The sequence below is a fragment of the Kryptolebias marmoratus genome, linkage group LG5 (genome assembly GCF_001649575.2).
Source record: "Kryptolebias marmoratus isolate JLee-2015 linkage group LG5, ASM164957v2, whole genome shotgun sequence".
Lineage (NCBI taxonomy): Eukaryota > Metazoa > Chordata > Actinopteri > Cyprinodontiformes > Rivulidae > Kryptolebias > Kryptolebias marmoratus.
This window is the reverse complement of record NC_051434.1, coordinates 15921964-15944121: the sequence shown is the minus strand read 5'-3', so window position 1 is coordinate 15944121 and position 22158 is coordinate 15921964. Positions and strand designations below refer to the sequence as shown.

The 22158-nt window shown below is 39.8% G+C and overlaps 1 protein-coding gene across 2 annotated transcripts in view; it reads right to left on the bottom strand.

Moving 5' to 3' along the window:
• The window catches only part of dlgap3 (discs, large (Drosophila) homolog-associated protein 3), a 152236-nt gene that overhangs the window by 55275 nt on the left and 74803 nt on the right, over positions 1 to 22158 (bottom strand). For both annotated transcript variants that reach the window (XM_025006627.2, XM_037975872.1), the window contains one exon: positions 20065 to 20138. The gene's annotated coding sequence lies outside the window, so the exon portion shown is untranslated. The remainder of the gene's footprint in view (positions 1 to 20064; positions 20139 to 22158) is intronic.

The window sequence follows — 22158 nt, the reverse complement described above, 5'->3', positions numbered from 1 at the left end:
AGGACCAAATGGTAACACTATGAGCAGGGATTCAGCTTTTTTCATTTCAGTCATTTCAGTCATTTTCCCTTAATTTAACCAGATTAAAAACCCATTGAGATCACAATCTCATTTGCAAGGGGGACCTGGCCATAAAGTGTATTTTAATGTTGTTCAGTTCCCAGTTTCCATTTATAGTCAAAAACTAGACTGTAATATTAGCATGAGAACATCTAACAGGTTCTCTGCTAAGTTTAAAAAACAAAACTCCTATAAAAAGAACATATTCCTAAAAACTTAGTCTTTTTTACACCTCTGCAGATAGATGAATGATAAAAATATGGGAAGCATTTTATTTGCTAACTTAATTTTAACATGAGCATATTGTTGTCATATAATCAAAGGCAAAAACATGACTGAAGATCGGGAAAACTTCACACATTCACTTGTTCTTTGTACCTGGGAAATAGTTACCTAGTTACCTGCCCAATCAACCAAACAAACAGGATTTTGGACTGCATGTGGAAGCCGGAGTACTCTGTGAAAACCCACGTATGCGCAGAGAGAATATGCACTGAGACTCTAACCAGAACGCCTTTTGCTGTAAAGCAAAAGGGCCAACCTTTGCTCCACTGTGCAGCCCCGGGAGCAATTGTTTGTACATAATTCATCCATTTCTTTGTTCTAGTGATTTAATCATCAAAAGCCTTAGTATTCATATGTCACTGGCACGGCAGTGTCATAAAATGACAGTGCTGTGAATAGGTCTTTTGAGATTCACTTCCTTGTGATTTGTTGGCGTTACTATTTATAAATATTAAATAGAAGTGAAAAAAAAAAAGCGCTGTGGTGTCAGAGCACATAAAAAAGTGAGGCTCAGTTCTGTGTTGCAGTTCTGATGGACAGGAAAAAAATTGGGATAAAATAAAAAAGATCTTTGTTAAAATATTAAATTATTGGCTTCATTGACACAGAAACACAGAAAAGGACCCAAAACGTTACAGTAACTATGCCAGGCCTGTGGGTGGCGCTGTTACGCAGCCATGAAAATACACTAAAAACAGGAAACAAGGCGTGTGTCTTAAAGTGGGGTGTAGGAGGCAAACCCAGTATGCAGACTCATGGTGAAAAAAACAAACTAATTTATTTAGGGAACGAAAACAAAGAGCTGACGGGGCAGCCAAACATAAACTAAATACAAAAACACTAACTAACTTAAACACTCATAAACAGACCTGAGACAAGACGAAAACCAAACAGAGCACGGGGGCGACGAGGCACAAACAACTAGAAGGACAGCACATTAACCAAAGGGAGACGAGGAGGCACGAGCAAACAGGAAGGACGGGGGGGGGGGGGGCAAGAATACGACAATGAACCAGCAGAGAGGAAGAGAACATGACCGGGTTTTAAACACAGAGGGTAACGAGGTAAGTGGGCGCAGGTGAGTGATGACAACTGCCGGCAGGTGGAGATGGGCGTGGCAGGAGAACGGGAGATAGACTGGGGAGAAGTGGATGATGGCTGAGGCACAAGGAACAAAGACACAAGGAAGAAGATAACTGAATAAAATAAACAATAAACTCAAACCGAGATCCTAACAGCATGGAGCGTCCACATAAAGCTTGTACACCGGGACACTCTCAGGTTGTAGGATAGATTAGAGGTGGGGGCTAGGACATTGTCATTTTTGAAAAGGTTGCGTTTTGGCTGTCGACGAGAAAACGCCAGGGTAGAACCTGTTTTCTAAAAAAAAAAACATTTTTGGGGCTCCTAAGTTATAATTTTTTTAATATATCTGACAACAAATATTTCTTTTACCTGTCAGGATGAAAAAAAAAACCAACAAAGTTAAATTGTGCTTTTGATGAAAGCATTCTGCCACAGTTGGAGCAGATTCTTGTCAATGCACTACAGTCAGAGCAGATTTGACCTCGGTGCATTTTTTTATGCACAGTATATACTGACCCAATACCAATACATAATCATACTTTTTAAAATATCAGATTTGTAATAAAAAAAAAGACTTCTGTATGTAGTCATAATTTACCAATGTTGCTGATGGATATGCACGTCTTAAGCACAAGCTTTCATAATTTTGTGCAGAGAACAGCTTGTGCCTTCCCACTCTTAAATCAACATGTCTGGGAAATAATGACGCCACTTTATGATGGAACACTTCATAAACCCTCCTTACAGTAATACATTTTTATATTAATTTTTCACTTAAAATGTATTTCCGTCAATTACAAGCACCACTGAGTTCTCCGCTCTGTGATCTTACAGTGAGCACATGGTTTTATTTACTCCATTTCCTCTTTTGCATATATACTAACTCTCTGGCAAATAAACAAAAGTTCAAGCTTGTATTTTCATTTTATTAATATCACTTATTAGGCAGACACAATCCAGTAATAGCCCATATTCTAGCAGAAAACCTTGACCTTTAATTTGTGAAACAACATAAACCAGAGGAAACATCTTTCTAAGTGTGTCTGACCTGCACTGTGTAATCAAGTGGAAAGGTTCTGGAGATGCAGGCTGACTCATGGCCAAACCACAGCAAAACACAAACACCCGCACGCCTGCACACCAACACACTGACAGAGCAGAGCGGCTGGAAAGCACTCTGTAAAGGTCAAGGGTTGTGGATCAATTCTGACGGGGGCCACGGGGATATGGACACAGATGGCGCATAATCTTCCGTCCCCTCTGAATTATGCAGCGTGACTCCCCATCTTGTCTCGGTCCGAAATGACGGCCAAAACATTCACTCAGACCTAGTTACGATCTAATAAAAGCCCCTGTCAGTTCTCGGCCCAGTGGAACATTGAGGGGAGAAGCGGTGATTAGATAAAGCCTCCAAAGTGAACATAAAACCTTTCACAGAGGACCTCTTTTTAAAAAATTTCAAGTCTCTAACAACGTTATTTTCAAATTGGTTAGGTCTTGTTTGCACAGGGTGACAACCCCACTATGATATTTAAAAAGATTAACAAAAAAATAAATAAAATTCGCCAGAAGAATGGTCTTTGCGGGGTCTTGGTGAGTATTACGAATACAGTGGGCTTCCCATCATGTGTGATAAACCATGACAGGTCCACCATAGATTTGGGCATGCATAAAACTACTGTAGTGAGGTTTATTTAGTTTATTCAGTTTCAGTTTATTCAGTTTCAGTTTATTCAAGCAAGGTTGTAGTGGTTCATCATTGTTGTGGCAGCGTATTGGGGTTGAATGCCTTGGTTGTCAAGAATTTTAAGCAGGACTGGGAACAGTGCCCTCATGCCTAGATCATGGAAACAACCAAACACAGACATGATACTCCTGGCGATGGCATTGTGCTGCATCCAAGTGCAGTTTTTGAGAGTGTAGAGTGTGACGAGGATGCAAAAGGGCGTTGCAAGGAACCAACAAAGCTGTTTTGCAAGCACTAAGAGTTTATAGTAGCGGTGTCATGTTTGCCTTCACACTGAAGGAGGTTTTCCAAATGTGCTGCGACCCGACCATGTTCTAATAAGTCGCAAAGAACACAGATTGGTCATCAACCAGCGTGCTCAAATTAAATGAACAGAATAATAGCCCTGTTCAGAGTGAAAGCAAAGCATCTTCCCCAAACTCCTCCAGTAATTGCTAATGGAGGAGTTCGGGGAAGATGCGCATATGCTTTTCTTTTTTTAAATACACACTAAAGCTCTTTCGTCTTGCCAAAATTAGCACTTTAGCTTTCACACAGGCAGTTCAGTAACTTATTCAGGTACAAAGCTTTGATTCAAAGCACGGCGCAGATCAAACCCCATTTTGAGGACAAATCCGAGGCAGCTTTCTGCTTTTAGCAAAGGAAGAGACAAAAAGATGAAATAACATATCCGTTGCGTTCACAAAAGATTTTTTTTTTGTGACAACTAGATGAAAGAAATCAAAGATTTCAAAGAGATCTTTCTATGGTAGTAATGATACACATACTGTAAATATAAGAGTTTGGTACACAATAGAACAAAAAAATAAAAAACAGTCCAAGAAAAGGGCACATGATGAGCTCTACTGCCTTTCAATTACCGTCCCTCTTTTTCAAAGCTCTTCCAGCTCTCCTCTGAGACGGAGAAAATTGAATTGCTGAACACATCCCACCAAACAAAGCAGCTCTCCACCTTTCAGCCAGCAGAGGGAAGGACCAGCAGTGTGACAGTGGCAACACATCCATGTCAGAGCCTGATAAGTCCACTAAGTGTTGGAAAGAAAACAAATCTGAGGGCTTAATTCAAAAGTGCAGTGGAGCAACAAATAGAGCAGGCAGGTGGGAGACGACAGAGCACTGTATGATTGGTGATCGTGACGGATCAGGGTTTTTTTTTTTTGGTTTTATTTAGAGAAAAATGTGGATCAATTCAGATTTTTTTCATCTCAAAAATGAATAAATAGATGAAACAAGTTATGGACGTTATCGTCTTCAAAACGCTGCTTGTCATTTTGAAGGTGAGCGAGCAAGACAAAAACACCCCCATTATCTGACGTGTTTTCTGAAAATCAAAGAAAAGGCTTGATGTCTTTTTAATTCCTCTAAGATAAATGTAAGGTTAATAGCTTCAGCACAAAGCCCGGAAACCAGAAAACTAGTTTGCCTCTGTCCAGATTGAACTAAGATGCCTTCCAGCAACATTATACTTCAATGGAAATGGGACGACCATGTAATTGTCTGTTTTTTTGTGTGTGTGTTTGTTTATTTGTCTGTTAGCAAAATATCTGATGAAGAAGAAAGTTCTCTGTGATGTTATTTACCGGTCATGAGTCGTATTATTCCCTTATCTTGTTGGAAAAGTTCGGCTCTACTGGTCAAAAAAGTCAGAAATGAACTTGGACTGTTATTGAACTTTCACCTTTGCACTTATAAATAATGAAATAAAAACTAAGTAAAGCCATGATGTCAATTTGTTAAATCCACATCTGGTAGAGGTAGAATTTGTAATGACGGTAATGTTCGCTCTCTCTCTCTGAGTAGATTGAAAAATCATTTACCTGCATCTGAGTGACATTATGTTCCACTGGCAGAAGTCAAGATTGACATCTGGAGGCTGGAATGTAACGATTGAGGTACAGATATAGTCACCCAGCGCAAATTGGTTCCTGAAATCTTCTTTTTATTATTTTTTTAGTTTTTAAATTGTCACCTCTATGCAGCAAGAATTATTAGAGAGCGCGCTCTTAAAGCCATCATGTACTCAATCACATCATGTAGTCAGCTCACAGCAGACAGAAGGATAACTTATTTTAGGAAGACAGCTAACGTGGCTAAATTTGTTATAATGCAGAGTGCATAACAAACGCCCTAAAGTCAGTCAATAGAAGATTCAATCTTAAAACTAAGATCATGCTGTACCAGTATTGATGATAACCGTTATTTTGGGGAAAAATAATGTCCTGTGTAAATATTTATTGTATATTTATTTTCAAGTATTCCAAAGACCTCTTCTGACTCTCCAGCATGCAATTGGGCAATATTACTCTCTAACAATGGTTGCTACTGTCATGGGCTACTAGCTTTTCTGTTTGGCACCATCACAAGTGTGAACCTACGAATGTAAAACTTATATTCCATGAAAAACAAAAAAATCTATCTTAGCCATGTGGAAGTGTTTTTTTGATTCTTAAAAAAAGCTGAATTGGTATGAAAAGTTGACTTTGTCACTAACACAGTCACCCACTTTTGGACATCACTGGACAGAAAGTAAAGTGGTGCCGGTTTACTATTTCCAAATGAAATTAGCATTCCTTCAATGAACGTATGTCACCTGACATCTTGAATGGCAAAGCTTTAAACAAAGATTTTGCGTGATCTGTTAGAATAAGCTCAGAATTTGTTAAATGATCTTAGTTGTAGCCATTTTTGTGTTTCCTATAGTTGATTAGATGCAGCAACTATCTAGTGAATCCATCCAGCGGTTCATGAGATATTTTGCTAACAGACAAACAAACCCGGGTTTAGGCAAATACACAATTGCCCACCTTTCACAGGGCAAGCAATAAAAAAAATAAAAATTAATTTTTAAAGTTTTAGTTGTTCAATCAAAGCTAAATGGTTTTGACATGGAATTTGACAGCATTTCTCCCAGTCTGGTTATTAATCAGAAGGTGTCAAAGTAGCAAGAATAAGCCAAGGATTGAAGTCAAAATGTCAAAAAACAGTAATTAGGAAAAGAAAAGGAGACATGAGTGGTGCATATCAAAATGAATCTGTCCCTACAATATTTAATCATTTGGTGTGGTGTCCTAGAGAATTATAGAGAAGGCAGATTTGAAATAAAACAGGTAATCAGTAAATAACAGGTTTAATTGCGAAGTACTGTGACAACCAATATCAGTATCATCTTATAACGCTCCCAGAGAGTTAATGGTACAGAAAACAATGGGCTAATAATGAAAAATTGTGGACTTTGTTCTTCATGCTGTTGTTCCCAAAGACTTTCTGCTTCATTAGGTTTATGCCAGCAGAAATCAAAGAATTATATAATGTCACTATCCCACAAATTGCTCTAATGACCGTAAATCCCTCTCAACCCACTTTGCTGTTTGATTTGCGGTAATTAACTAAGTGAAAAGGGGATTTTTTTTTTTTTTCTTGCTAAGAAGCAATCGCTGTTAGGACAGAGGACGATAGCATGACAATAGGATTTTTAAAGTTTTGAGTCTAAACTGGAAATTTTAATTTGACAGACTTTAAAGTTACATAAAGCTGAAGGGTTTAGTAAAAAAGCTCTATAGGATCATTGCTGCAAGTGAACCCATTTTAGTTGGTGTTAAAAAGTGCCACATTGTCGAAAACAAACCTTAAAAGGTTCCACTGAGACCGAGTTATTTCAGCTCACAGAAGTAGCAACGATACACAGGTACAATGTGCGCAAAAGGAACATAAAGCTCCCGGTCTAAAGATACATACAGTCCCCCCGTTTGAGTGCAGTCATTTGAAAAACTGTCTTTATGGGGTAAATAAAATTGGCTTCTGCCATGCTTTTTGGGGTCGTTGCAGAACCGACTGTGTGTTTGTCGCCCTGAGGTGGGCAGCACACAGTGGGCAGTCTGCTTGGTCTTGCGTAGCCTGATCCCCACCACCCCAGATGCCCCGAGGTGCCCTCTGAGCTTACCAAATGTCCTTGGGCGCACAGTTGGTGATCTAGTTTTACAAGCGGAAACATATGGGACCCCTCTATTATTCATATTCCAGTCGGGGTGAATGTTGGGAGTGTTGCTCTGTGGTGGTGGGGGAAATCCAAGGGTAACAGTGTGAGTGTGCTCTTTATTTGTGGATGAAAACAATGTTTGTGTGGTTATGTAACATGTTAGATGATCCTAATGCAGTATAATGTCGGGCAGTGACAAAGTGACTCTCCATGCAGAAAATACATTAATTCAAAGAAAAATGTATACATATTAAATGTGAATATATGAATGCAATCAAGGAGAAAGGAGTCCACACACACAGAGAACAAATGCTGAAAAGGTCAGACAAACTCTGTAAAATTCAAAATAGAATTTTAATTCTTACTTCTAACATACAAAGCTCTGAATAACCAAACTCCCACTTATATTAAAGGTCTCATTGCTCTTTATTTTCCTAAGAAAGTATTTCACTCTCAGGATTACTTGTGGTTCCTAGAGTTTCTAAAAGTAGAATAGGAGGCAGAGATTTCAGCTCTCAGGCTCCTCTCTTACAAAACCAACCTCTAGTTTTTGTCTTTGAGGCTGACACCCTGTCTACTTTTAAGACTGGGCTTTTTTTAAGTCTTATAGTTAGGGTTGGGTTGGGTTTCCTGAGCTCTTCCTTAGTTCTGCTGCTATAGGCTTAGTCTACTGGAGGACAAACTGACCACAGAGAACCAATCTTTTGTGTTAGTTTGTGTATCTTTCTTATCGTCTCAAACCCCAGGCAGCTGAAGCAGATACCCTGGTTCTGTTGAAGGTTCTTTCCTGTTAAAAAAAAGAGTTGTTCCTCTCCACTGTCGCCACTGTGCTGCTCAGGATTGGGGGTGGCAACAAAATAAAGATCTGACACAGTTTGCTGGCTTTCTTAGATACGGTACTTTTACTAACTGGCAATTTCTGTTGTACTGTATATGAATGTATTGTATCATAAGAAGAATTGAACTGACTGTAATTGGATTTGAATCTGGATCTGAATTAGATTTGTGATTTGCAGTTGTTGTTTTTTTCTTTTGTACAGTACCCTGAGATTACTTTTGTTGTGAATTGGGGCTACATAAATAAAATGAACTGAACTGAATTAAAGGACTTTTCACTCAAACACTCACTAACACACACACACACACACACACACACACAAACACATGCTCTGATTACTCCTCTCTTCTTGTACACAAGTGGACCTCTGACCAGCAGAGAGGAGCTAGGAGTGAATTACAGACCATTATCTATTACACTAAAGCGGTTAGAGCCGAAACCCGAGAGCCCCTTCCGGAGATGGAGTAAAGGATAAGCCAGAGCAATGGAGAAAGTGAGTCCAACACAAATGGAAATGAGAGGAAAAAAAAAACAGATAGGGAGAAGGTGACAGGGAGATAAGAAGAATGCACTCCTAATGTATTGTACTCTAACACCCCCTCCCTCTTCTCTGTTTTCATCCGTCACTTTGTCACAGGTTCGTGCTTTCCCTGGAAAGATGACATCACATCAGTCACAGTGTTTAATCCAAAGCCATTATCATTTCGCAGAGCTGTCTTTCCGGTTTGGCGTGTGTGCCACTGCCACTTCCAGTACTGGCAAGAACAGACGATGTTTCCCAATGGGGAGTCATGTCACCTCTCTAGCAGGAAATGTGAACAAAGCAGAGGAAAAAAGGAATACCGGAGAAAACTCCAAAAGAAACAAAAATTAGACGGTGTGTGTGTGTGTGTGTGTGCCCGAGAACAAGAGGAAAAAGTTTGACAGCGGTTAGGGGAAAGTCAAGGGTAAAAGAGTAAGCTCAATAAACAACAGACCCACCAACCAAGAGATGGAGCTGCCCCTCTGCTGAAGAGACAAGGACAGGAAGTGAAAGGGAGGATGCAGAGCAGCCACATCCTCGTGGGGTGGGTGTTAGATGGTGGTGGTGGGTGTGAGCTGGGGATAATCCTTGTATCCCATTGTCTCCTGTTTTCAAACCAATTATTGTCATCTGCAGCTCCATGAAAGAGAGTTAATGAGGGAAGAAGAGCTTTGGAGTGTCAGGGCACAGTCAGGGGAACAGAGATAAAAAAAAAACTGAGGATGGAAAGAAGAAGGGGATATGTGAAAAGTAATGCGGTGCTGGTGGAACGAGATAGAATATATAAGAAGAGAACGAGAGGAGAAAAAGTCAAGTGCTTATGGAGGCAGGTGGCTCAGTGATGCATTTCATATGCCCTACACTCTCTTTTTTCTGCGCTCTGTCACATCGTGACTTAAAAGAAATCCTTATTTCTTTTTATCTGCTTCATTTTTTTTATTATTCCCTAACCAAGGCTGAACACACGGAGGATAACTTATCTGCATGTGTCCACGAGATATAATGAAAAACGCCAGTTAGTGAAGGATTTCATTGGCTTATACGTGCTAATGCAAATGTCTGTTGATGCGTTTTAGCTTGTTCTTCTGATGTTGCTAGAATACAATATTGTCTGTGTCATTCCTCGATCAACTGAAAGTGTGCGGTCAAAGTCAGTGTACCAAATTGTTAATGTTCTCCTTTCTCCAACAAATAGTGCAAAAACAAAAACAAGAGAAAATGACAAAAGTCAGAAGAACTGCCTTCAAAGCGATTCCTTTCGCCATTCTTAAGCAGTTTTTCTACAGCCTACTGCTATCAGTGAAACTGTGGAAAACGGGTGGGTGGAGTTTCTATTGTAGATGAGTGCTGTTGCCATGAGGACAGTGTTATTTGTCTAAAAAATGTTTATGGAGGTGGCAGGTGTCGAAGTAACACGTATGTATACCAGGATGCAGCGTTTCCCACCACAACATTATCCTGTAGCAAAGTGAGCGATGTTATTCACTTTAATGGTTATAGCTGATCGGTTTACCTGAGCAAAGGTATTTTATCACTTAGGCTATTGCTACGCTGCTTTTTATTTTTCCGTATAATTTGAAATTATACCTCAAAGTCCAGCCTTGAGGTGTATACGTCGTACATGTAACATGTTCCTGATAATATATATTGCATACGTATTGGCTTGAAGGGAGGGAAATTTTAAGTGCACTATGGAGTAAGCATGATGTATCTTTGAGTGGTATAATCGTCTAATCATCGTATTGTTTTTGTTAGTGTGGTGTTTTGTTTAATACATGTGACTGTGTGCGGTATTTTTTGATTTGTAGTCTTCTGACATCATCTAAGCCACCATCTATTGGGCTTTCTTCTTCTTGGTGTTCTCTACTCTGGCATGTCTCAGTTTGGCTGTTTGTCTTCAAGTAACATCCGGACCAAATCCACATCAGCAGCGTGTACGCCAGTTTTTCCATGTTCATGTTTGTGGAATAAATGGCAAGGAGAAAATGTTGGCACACATCATGTTACTGAACACAGTATGCAACCAGAACAGAAAAAAACGACATGTAGATGTTGATGGTACTCCTACAATGCCACATAAACTCAATATATACTCTATTGTGCACAATGTTGCATTTGTGTGGTACATTAACCAAAAATGACACCACAATACTGTGTCAGTACAGACAGAAAGTTTGTACAACAATATTGTTGGGTCACTGCTACATAACTGTTGTTATTATGGAGTATATGTCAGGTTTATGTGACATTTCAAAGCTGCTATGCTCATGCTGTGGATATTTTTTGACATGACCAATATATCTGTTGAAGCCTGGCACTGCTGGAGATCACTCTGTCTGCTAGAGGTACAGATATGTAAAGAAGCAATGTTGTGACATTATTTTCTTAATTATCTCTATATGCCACAGAAACACGAGGCAATGCAAAAATGAGGTGAGGGTATAAGAGATAAGTCTAACTGATTCATCTTGAAATGAATGGCTTTCCTGCTGCTCTACTGTCTTGATAATGGCAAACAGGATCTATTTTTAAAGTACTTAAAGTCCATTTAGTGCAATTCAACATATGAGTAAATCAACTCTTTTTGACCAGTCAAGCTCTTTATAGGTCATATTATAAACCGAGTGTAATGGATTAAATAGCTCTAATTAAATATATCTACTTAGTGACTGAACAGTGATGATAAAGCATTTGCAGCATTTCTGTTCATTATTAGCCTCTTTGCTTATTCCATGAGTTTAGCTCTCTTTGACATCACAGCATTTTCTGCTTTACATGTGAGCTCCCTGGCTTGCAGCTTTCTCGTCCAGACATCATTGTTTGATAAGGGAACAAAGCTGATGCCTCGGGGCCCTGATTTCCATTGCACGTCTTGATTCAATGTTGCATTTTAAACAACCCCGGCAACGTGTTAATAGAGCTTAAAGCAGCACTGGCTATTGAAAAACAAGTTTTCATGTGTCAGAATACATTTGCATTAACGCATCTGAGCAATATCCCCGCAAGTCGAATTTTTATTACAGCAGAACAACTACACTTGCATACAGTGCTCCCACAGCTTCCAGTGTTTCCACTTTGTGTGCAGTATTGGAATGCTGGATTTGGTTTGAAACCATCCATGCATTGGGAAGTTCTTCTGTTCTACTCAAACTTCCAGAAAACTGTAAAACAGCTGAAACACTGGGTGCCTTTAAATCTCAACTTAAAACCCACCTGTTTAGAGTTGCTTATGGTTAAATTAGGGTTAGAGTGCGGGTTTTTGATGTCTTCGATGTTTTTCTCTTTCTTACTGTTTATTCATTGTCACATGCTGTTTTTATTTTGTTTTTTAATTATGTAAAGCACCTTGAAATGCCTTGCTGCTGAAATGTGCTATACAAATACAATTTGATTGATTGATTGATTGATACTGTATATTGTCCCTAAATATGTGACTTCTATCTCCTCTTTTGGTCAGGCTATTCTATCAAATATCAGATAAATGAAATATAAGATGATGTCTTGGACTATGTTTTTACCATACATTTGTCTCTTTAGGACTGGCCTTACTGTCTGTAATTGTTTGTTTTTAGCTGACTTTTGTCAGTCCTTTCATGGCCGTCATTCACTTGTGGGATCCAAAAGTATTTATAGTGGTTCTCAAAATGTGTGTGTTCATGACCTTCAGTAGTAATTGCCTTGTCTGAATGACATTCCATGTATATCCGTGTTAGGTAGATCAGTAAGTCTATGTCTCAGTCAGTCTTCACATACATGACGAAGTCATCCACACAAAGGAGGTGGCTATCCATTGATCCATTTTAGGAATGGTATCCATCACCAGGGCAAAGGGAACTCTGATCCTCTAAGTAAAAGCTGAAGGAACCCATAAAAGGGGGCGTCCCCCTCATCAATGGGCAAGCAATGATGAATTATGTTTGTACTGTGTCCCCACGGCAATAGGCTAAGAAACTGATGATGATGATGATGATGATGAGCCATCATCACTGTTTCTGGTAATCTAGCTGAGGAGGCTCAGACTATTACAAAACTGATGTAGCAGAACATCTCCTTGGTGTAAGCCACACTAGATGGTAACCTGGTTATGAATTGGCCTCAAGGACTTCTTTTCATTTTTTCATTGAGTTCTTGATGAAGGCTTTCAGAGTCCTATTGATGTCGAGTTCCACACATTTTAGTGTCCATTTGTGTTGCGTCATGTCATAGGCTTTCTTGTAATTAATCCAGTTGCTCAGAGATGTATGTCTGAGCTTCCAGTGTGTTTTGTTGACCATGAACGGGTTCTTGACTCCGCTGATGCTGCTTCTAATTCTTTTCTGGGCCTCATTAGTGTGCTGAGCCATGTTCTTTCTCATCTTGGTCATATTGATGCAGACATGAGCTTTTATTTTGTAAAAAATGTAGAGTATTGGTTGTTAGTATATTGAAACTGCCTTTGTTTGGAGGTCCTTTGAGATCAGAACTGGCTGGTCTTAGGATTTGGTGTTTAGTAACATCATTGTCAGTGTTTTTGCTGTGGTCATGTCTTAGAACATAAAGTGATAAAGCACTGAAGGCATCACACAGTCTGCAAAGCCTTCAATATGTTTCTCCAGTATTGTTCACTCTCTTAGAGGGTCTATTCTCATCTTGATACCTTGTCACTGAGGGTACACTTTAAATGGTTTGGTGGATAACATGTTTATTGTCCTAGCTTCTGTCTCTCTAGTTTCTTCAAGCACTTAGTCAGAAGAGTGAATTTGTCTTTGACAGACAACAGAGCCTCAAGTTTAGACTGTCTGTATTTTTTCTTCCAACGTTTGTTCTTTATTGCACCTTTCAATTCTTTAGACATCTTTGTTGTACCTTATCAGTCTTTAGCTGTAGCAGTAGATTTCGTCCACAAATGCTGGAACACAGTTAGAAATAGTTCACTCATTATATACTGTAATATGTTGGGCTTCAAAAGGCTTTATTCATTCCACAATCTGTCCACATAGTCCATTTTACTGGGGTTGCTTATAATATATTTTTACAGCTTGGTATTCTTAGTCTACAAATATCGTCTATATTATATGCACGCTTAAGGCTACAACCATAAGTTTTTTTCTGCACCACAGAAACTGGGTCGTCATGGAAACCACAACTGCATACCACTTTAACCTCCAGTCTAGTAACTTACAAGTTCTTGACATTGCTCCATACTGCTTGTTTTAATACAGAAAACCCCCCAAATGAATCTTTGTCATTTTTCAGGATGAGACATCTTATAACTGCCAGCAATCAGATAAATGTATGTCATCTTTATCAATTCAGATATTTTTTTTTATCAAAATGAATTGCCAAGTTTCAGAAACCACCCTCTTTCACCTTTCAATTGAGTGCCCCAACGCTAGTATGCAAAGTTGTGATTAAGCAGCATTCAGCCATGAGATGAGACATAATGAATATAAACATCACTTCTTTAAAGAGTTGAAACCATGCTGCATCTCCTTCTTCCTGGGAGTCATTTAGAATGGAGTAACTCTGCTATTACAAGATTAGGACGAGCAAGATTCCACAAATTTCTAAAAACTGGAATTTAAGTCCCTTTGTGTTGCTTTAGAGATTGACTAAAGTCTACATCTAGTTTGAGATGTTGAATAGATGTCTGCATTTAGCTGACATATTTACAATTGGTTTAATAAAAAACGTCTTAACCAATGGCTCAAACTCCAGTCTTGTAATTCTGATCTGGCCACTACTGGTATCATTGCAGTTTGGGACCATGTACAATGGTCCCACAATGGTCTCTGTGCCATAGTCTTACTTGCAATTTGTAATTAAAGTTTTATCTTCCTTACTTTGCTCCTCCATTTTATGGCATAATCATGCACCCATGCACACAGCAGTTGTGTTTGTGACTATCATGACTCATGAGATAAAGCAGATTCAAATTTTCAGTAGACCAATAAATAAACATAGTGTTTTGACTTATTAGAAGCTAACCCTGTGCACACAGACAGCTGGTGCGTGGTTGCACGAGCACATTTCAGCTTTGACTGACAGGACAGTCCACTGTTTGCGCCTAAGTGCTGCGAGTGACGAGAATCGTCACGCAAAATTGAAATGAGCTGAATCTTACAGTCTCAGAACTGCACCTCCCCTTACTTCGCCAGCTGCTTTCTGTGACAAATGTGATCTGTTTTAAGCGCGAGCCATCTTATTACCTGCTCTGACAACAACTGTCACAACTGAAAATGAAATGCAGCGAGAACGGCGGCAGGCTGAAAAGGAGATGAGGTGATAATGGCAAACGAGGATGAGATTTTCAGCGGCGGGGTTTATTGTATGTGTGATTGTTTATTTTGGTGTACTGGAGGGTGGAAGAGAAAGCGAAAAAATGAAACAAATGTTGCAGCAGAGCAAGACAAGAGAAAAAAAACCCCCTGTAGTTCTGTCAATACACTTGATCCATGTGTTGACTTACTCAGTAGGAGAAGCAAGAGGAATGGACTCTATGAAGTTCACCACTTAACATAAAAGCACTTGAAAGCTTACAATAAAGTATGCACACATTCATTAGTCTATAATGTGTCACATTTTGACGAGCACCAACAAATCAAGTTCTCCCCCACATTAAATCAGTGTAAACACAAAGCCACCATCAAAATAGGATCACTCAAAGCGTAAAGGCTGCATTGTTTATTGATAACATAATAAAAACACATCTTAACAGGATTATGGCTAATCTGCAGTCTAAACACATAGCATCCTCCAATATGCAGGTAATTGGCAGAACTGCTATTGATGCTTTTGATATATTAAATATGGATTGAAATTGTTTTGGCTGTGGGATGGCAAATGGCAGCACCTCATTTGTTTAAATTTGACAAGCAGAAATCCTCCCCCCCCCATCATCTTTAGTACAGCCAATTAATATAGACCAAATGCTGCAAGGAAATAATCAGACCATGTTGCTGTGCGAAACCTGTTTCACATAAAAAAAGTTGAGCAATTAAACTGATATAAAAATAATGGACATGTGTGCTTCTTGACTGCCACAAAAAAACAAAACAACAAAATCATCATAAATAATATTTATGACCGACAACAACAGTATGCTTAATTAGACGACAAGAAAATTATTTTTAAAACTTGTGAAACTTGAGCTTCTTATCCGTGCGGAGGGTCTACATGGTGACTTTCTGACTTAATTTCTCAAACTGACAGCATTAATTCTGTGCAACTAATTGTCTAACGAGGACTGAAAACACCACCGACCAAGTCGAACATAGGCTGATTATCTTTTACTGCTCCCAGTCATGATCTGATCTATCCAAAAGGTTAGATTTTGAATCACAGGTTTAAGTTGCCTTACGGACTGGACACAAGGTCACCGACTGTCCTGACACCTACCTCTGTTGTTTTGTGGCTGTCATATGTTTGTGTAAAACCAGGGATGGGTGTGAACTTGCGCACGCCTGTTCGTGTGCTCTAACTGATGGGCTCTGGTCATGCGATCCATGCTGCTGTCTAATTATCCAGATGTGATGGATGGCATTGATTAAATCATGTGAAGTCTTAGACAGCGCTGGCTCGCTCCTCTTCTATTTTTTCCCCTCTCTTTCTTTTCCTCTGTTACACACACACAGAGCTTTCAACCTCTCTATTTGAATCTTTCCCCGTTTTTTTTTTTTCCACTACGGTTCAGGAGTTGCGTAGTTCAGAACAGATGAACCCAGCTTTCAGCAGTGATAAAAGATATCCATAAATCATCTGGAAGGAGGAGAGAGGGTAGTAAGTGACAGGCAGAGAATAAAGTATGAAATAAAAGATGGACAGACAAGAGCGCTGCAGACTTTCAGAGACATACGAATGTTCCACACCAATAATACCTGCTTTTTGAGAATTTTCAGCCCTTCTTCTTGTCAAAAATCCCTTTTACTAAGTGATTACAGGTCAGTTTAAATATTACTTTTCAGCATTTTGTTGATGACTTTTCAAAAACCTTTCTGCCTTCCACTCCCTGACAATAAGTTAAGCCGCTGTTGGAGTTTAGCAAACCTTCTTTTTACGTTTTAGTCAGTGTTGCCAGGTCTCGCAAGAGAAACAAAAAGTATGAAAAAGCATGCCCAAAGCAAGCGACCCGCCACCACCCTCAAAATGAAGGCTTGGGAGGCCAGTTAAAATGGTGGCATCAAAGACGCAACAGGCAAAAAAAAGACTGTGAGTCAAACCAAACCACAAGCAGAAGAAGGGAAACAACACGGACGCTTGTTTTGAGACTTGCTGCTTTCAACATTTGGATAATTTATCACTCAGGGACCACAAGGACGCAAAAACTGAGCACAGATGATTGCCTACATGCACGTGGAAAAACACGAGCTATGTTTCGGGCCTTTCAACCCCAGACCTTGATGTGAGGCAGCAGGACTAACTGTACAGCCCTATCACGCATTTCTTTTTTTTTTTTTTTTAAATGTGGCTGTTTTTCGTCTCATCTAACATACCTAAAAACAGCATCATTTTATCAAAAATAATCCCAGTAAAGTGGTATTTGTAGAACTTAAAATGTCAAACCTACTATACTGTTTCTATATTAAGATGTTAAAATAAACTGGCATGTAGACGTGCTATAACAGTTTTTTTTGTTTTTTTTTCAGGTTTCTTGTTAGCGGCTCCGCAGATAATCAAGAAAGCTTTTTGGTGACGTTTCCTCCTGCAGGCCTAGTTCTGTCTAATTTATCACAGCAGTGCAAAACTAAACTACACACATCCTAATGTGTTTCCTAATGAGATGCTGTCCATCAGTGACAAAAAGCTTCTGTTTGAAGTAGCTTGCCCAGTCACCATGCGCTGACGGCTGGAAGACTGGGCACAGAGCCATTACTAACACGTGTAAGCACAGATATGTGTGCATAGCTATACACGAGAATCTTGTTCAGGATGGAAGCTGCTGAGTGGGAATAAAAAAGAGAGGAAGGGTATCAGGTAACTTTCTTAAAAATTTCATAGAGTTTACAGTATCACTAAATAATTAATAAATGGTTTGACACAAAGATGTTGAGTAGCGCTTGAAGGATGTGTTGGGAATGACTCTCATCTATGACCACATCAATTCTTAGCTCAGTATCTGTAAAACCGACTGAGTTATAGCCATCATTGTGTTGGCTAATGTCAGTTAGCTGTGTTGACCATCTGAAATTGGAGTTAATCAGTTGCAGGTATATCTCCAGTGATTACTTCTGGAGAGGCTTTTAAAGATCTGTCTATTGTTTGATTAGATATTTTTCTAATACGTAAACAGGGTTGATGGCAAAGGGTAAAACTATTTTTTAGGCAAAGATCTTGCATATATTATAGTGCTCAGAGCATTTGTTGGGGATGACTGTCAGTTAAAGCCACACCAAATTTTAGCTCATGTGTCAAAATTGACTGACCTGTAGCCATTTTTGTGTCAGTTGTCTGTGGCGGCCATCTTAAATTAGGTTGACTCCAAAATTTAATCAGTTGTCGTTCTATAGCTAATAGTCAATAGTTAATGGCAAAGTTGTAAAAACAGATCTTAGTTGATCAGTTAATGCTTGGAGTATGTGTTAGAGATCAGTCTCGCCTACTACCACACCAAATTTGAGCTCTGTATCTGTAAAATTAGAGAGTTAGAGACATTTTTGTGTTGGCTAATATCAATTAGCTGTGTTGAGAGTTTCAATAAAACCTGTGACCTGATTTAAGAAATATTGTGCAAACAGTACAGACAAATGCGCATACACAGACAAAAACATAATCGCTTCATTTTTGGCTTTGGCGGTGGTCAGTAAATATATTGTATACAACATCGTCAGCTTGTTCAGTCTGGGACAGTGGCTAAATCCAAAATTTTGACACTATTCTTTATAAATATGGTTAGATATTTCCAAGACACCAGAAGGCTTCACTGCTTTTAATACTTGTGGAGACCACAGTCTACCATTTTACTGACCTGGATTTACAGTTAACTTTGGCTCTTTGCAAAAAGTTACGATCTCCTCTGAATATTGAACAACTTCCATTTGTCTTTTTTTGGGTGGTGTTGGTGATGTTAACTACCTCATCTCTGCCTAAAGGAGCTTGGCTTTGCTACACAAACTGGGCTGAGCTCTGCCTCATGCCCCACAGTCGAATACAAACCTGCAGTGATGCTGTAAAGAAACCAGTCTTTAACCAGAAAATGTTTGGAAATGAGACACCCCTCAGAAGAGTCATTTCCTCTATCTGTGTCAAGTGGATTTTCCAAATGACACGCTCCTTTACGAGACCAGAGGCACATCTTGGGTGTATTAATTCCAACTTGAGACATAAATGTGAGCACAGATCCTGATAGTCTTTCTACCCACAGTCCACAGGTGAGGTATTCAAACTTGTTTAGCACAACATCTTAACATTGTGTTTCCAGCTAAATACTTAATATTCACAATCAGCAAATGTACTTTTTCTGCACATTGTTTTATTATTCAAAATTATGGAGCTCCCTACAGTACTATTTTGAAGGCTCTGCACCCTTACCTCCCCATGTATTTTCTGCCAATGCATATCGCTATAGCAACAGTGCAAAGCCGTTTTAGATCCAATAAATATAAAAGGTTTTTCTATCATATTGATGCAATTTTATCTGTGTGGAACATCACAATTCATCCTATTCATCCTCTCATTTAAGAAAAAGTACACACACACGCACACACTCACTCACAGGGTATTTAGACTTTTAGAGGCTCTTGCTCCATCTATTATTAAGTGGAAGCATTCAGAGCTTGGTAAATTTCAACTCTGGCCATAAAAAAGCAATGCATTACTGTATCAGCTGAGGTGCTGATGGCTAAATAGATGATTAGGGGTGGTAAATAAATAAAATGCCAAAATGCTTTAAGGTAGATCCGTGGAAGACAGTTAAGTAATTTGAACCCATTTGAGAGAGAACATATCCAGAGTACTTCCAGACACCAGATGGACTGGAACACTGACGTCAAAGCAATAACACAGGACCGGAGAGAAAGAAGGGAGGAGAGAGGGAGGAAAAGGAGGAGATAGAGTCTAAGAATAGCAGTACAACCTCGGGCCAGCGCGATCGGTCAGCCCTGCCTGCTATTTTTTACTTTACTATTGTGCCAGCCTCATGTCTGACATCTTTCTCTCATCTCTTTTTGCTTCGCCCCTTCATCTTCCAATGGCCAACAGTGTGACCACTTTATCAAATCTACATGCCTCCGACCTGGAACTCTACTCCTTCAAAGTACAACTCAAGCTGTTGTCTGTGGTCTAAGGTCAGATCTTTGGGCAACCCCTTCAAAGTCAAAATGTTGACAGAGGAGCGCCTCAGTCAATATTGCTTCAAATTTAAGAAGTAGTGTGCGGATATGCTTTTAATTCCCTCTTTAATAAAGCGTTTCCATTGACGCGGTTTAATCCTTGAGTGATTCATCCTACGCACTCCTCCTGGGGATGGATTTCAAGGACGTACGAGACAGAAATGGAATTTATACTGAATATGGACACAAGTGACAAGTAGCTGCAGGAAACACTCTTGGGCGTGTATATGCTGGTGCACTTACCACAGTCTCATCAGGAAATGGGGCTCCATGTCTTTATGTAGAAGAGGGCAGCACTATAGTTCGGTACCAATAGTCTGCAGAGAAGATACAGAAAGAAAAACATCAGGGGATTGTAAACTCCCCCCCAAAAAGCTCTATCATAATGTACCTAGCAGTGAGCATTTAGCTCTACCTCTCTGTCATTCCTCTACAGTATCCCCCCTCCCTTGGTTACGGGGAAAGCACCTCTCTCTATAAGCGCTGACCTGTAAACGGGTCCCTGGCGGCGCCCGCAATGTGGTGGAAAATGAGCACCTGTGCCTTTCGGTCCCGAAACAAGAAGCTCCCCCGACTACCTTACAAACACTTCAGCTCCCCTCGTTTTGAAGCGCTCCAGGCCCCAGAGCCCCAAATGGAGAGATGGCAGGAGAATATGAAAAAAGGGAGACGGGGGGAAAACAGAGGAGTGAATTAGCCATGGAGATAAGGGGCTGTGTGTGAAAGACAGAAAGAAACAGAAGCATAAAATGAGGGGAATGATGTAACTTAATTGAGTGAGCGCTGCGTCCAATTACGTCCTAAAGCTAGCATGTGTGAAATGACTTGAGCTGCAGTAAAAACAAAACAGGATGAAAGTTGGGTTGCTTCATGCAAAAGCATAACGTGGGCATAGATCTGTTCAATTCGATGGAGATAAAAAGCTAAAACGGAACTCTGTACTCACCTATGCTATAGCTAAACAATCAGACTGCTAAATGCTATCAGACTAACTGTTGTGGTATTAAAGAATGCCACAGGGTTCCACGTGCTTTATTACCCTTCCATTAGACTTAGCATAGTGATTACTGCAAGAGTTAGCTCCCTGGGCATTTTTTCCTGTGCCTCATTAAAACAAATGCTCAACCTCAGCATGTGTTAGTTTTTGGCTCCATGGCAACGGCAGCAAATATACAGACAAAACCAACGGTGTTTGGATCATCTTGAAGGAGATGTGTTCCTACAATTCCCAAATGCCACAACAGGGTCCTGATTTCATTTTAGCTCTGATCACCTGGTAATTATATCTTGCTAAGCACAATGGAGCAGTGTGATGCGCAGTTGCACCAAGAGGCTGCAGGGCAAAGGAAAAGGGGTATTAATATGCGTCGTGTGATATGAGGCGCATGAAGCTCTGCCGCCCATCTCGTGGCGCATGGCAGATGCTCTTATTGGTTTGCCGAAAAGTGTGCCTATAAGTGTGTGTACTTAAGTATGCACATGTGTGCATGGGCGTGATGAGTTGCTAGCTAGCAGAAGATAATTAGAACACAACTCTTTTGCTGTCCCTGCAGGCCACTGATCCAGCTGCTTTCATCTAATATAGGTCAGCTGTGACAAAGCCCTCAGCACGGACACTGATCGGCTCTGCTTGCTCTCTCATACACAAAAGATGGAATTAAACTCATACACAGCCACACACATGGGGAGATATGCTCACATGCATACTGATGGCTCATACAGTTTGCCCTGTGCCCATAGATGCACATACACAGCAGGTAACGGCTCACACTATGGCCTCAGGTGTGTGAGCTCCAAACACCCTGGCTTATACATAAATACAGCGAGGAGACCAAATGAGTAATTTAAAGCCAGTTCACTCACAGCCACACAAGCTCCACACAATTTCATTCACCTGCTGTAAAATTAATGCCAAACTGGTTTTTACTTGCGATTTATTTTTTGCATCTTGTAGTTTTGTTATATTTTAGTGATGATTATAAGCAAGTGGTAGAAATATTTTAACGAAAAAAAATATACTACAGTAAAAGCGGTAGCTTTCCATGAAGGAATGCATAATTATCCTCCACCCTTCATGGGAGAGTTTTAATTCAGAATGCCTGCCACAGCCACATCTTACAGCTAGATGTGTTAATGCTTGGAGTATGTGTTGACGATGACTTTGAGCTACTACCACATAAACTTTACCTCATTATCTTTAATTTGGAGTAAGTTGTAGACACTTCTGTGTTAGAAAAGGTAGACTAGCTGTGGTGACCATCTTGATTTGGGTTGATGTACATCCAGTGATTACTTTTCTAAAAGTTTTATTAAAACCCATCCAATGATGTATGAGAT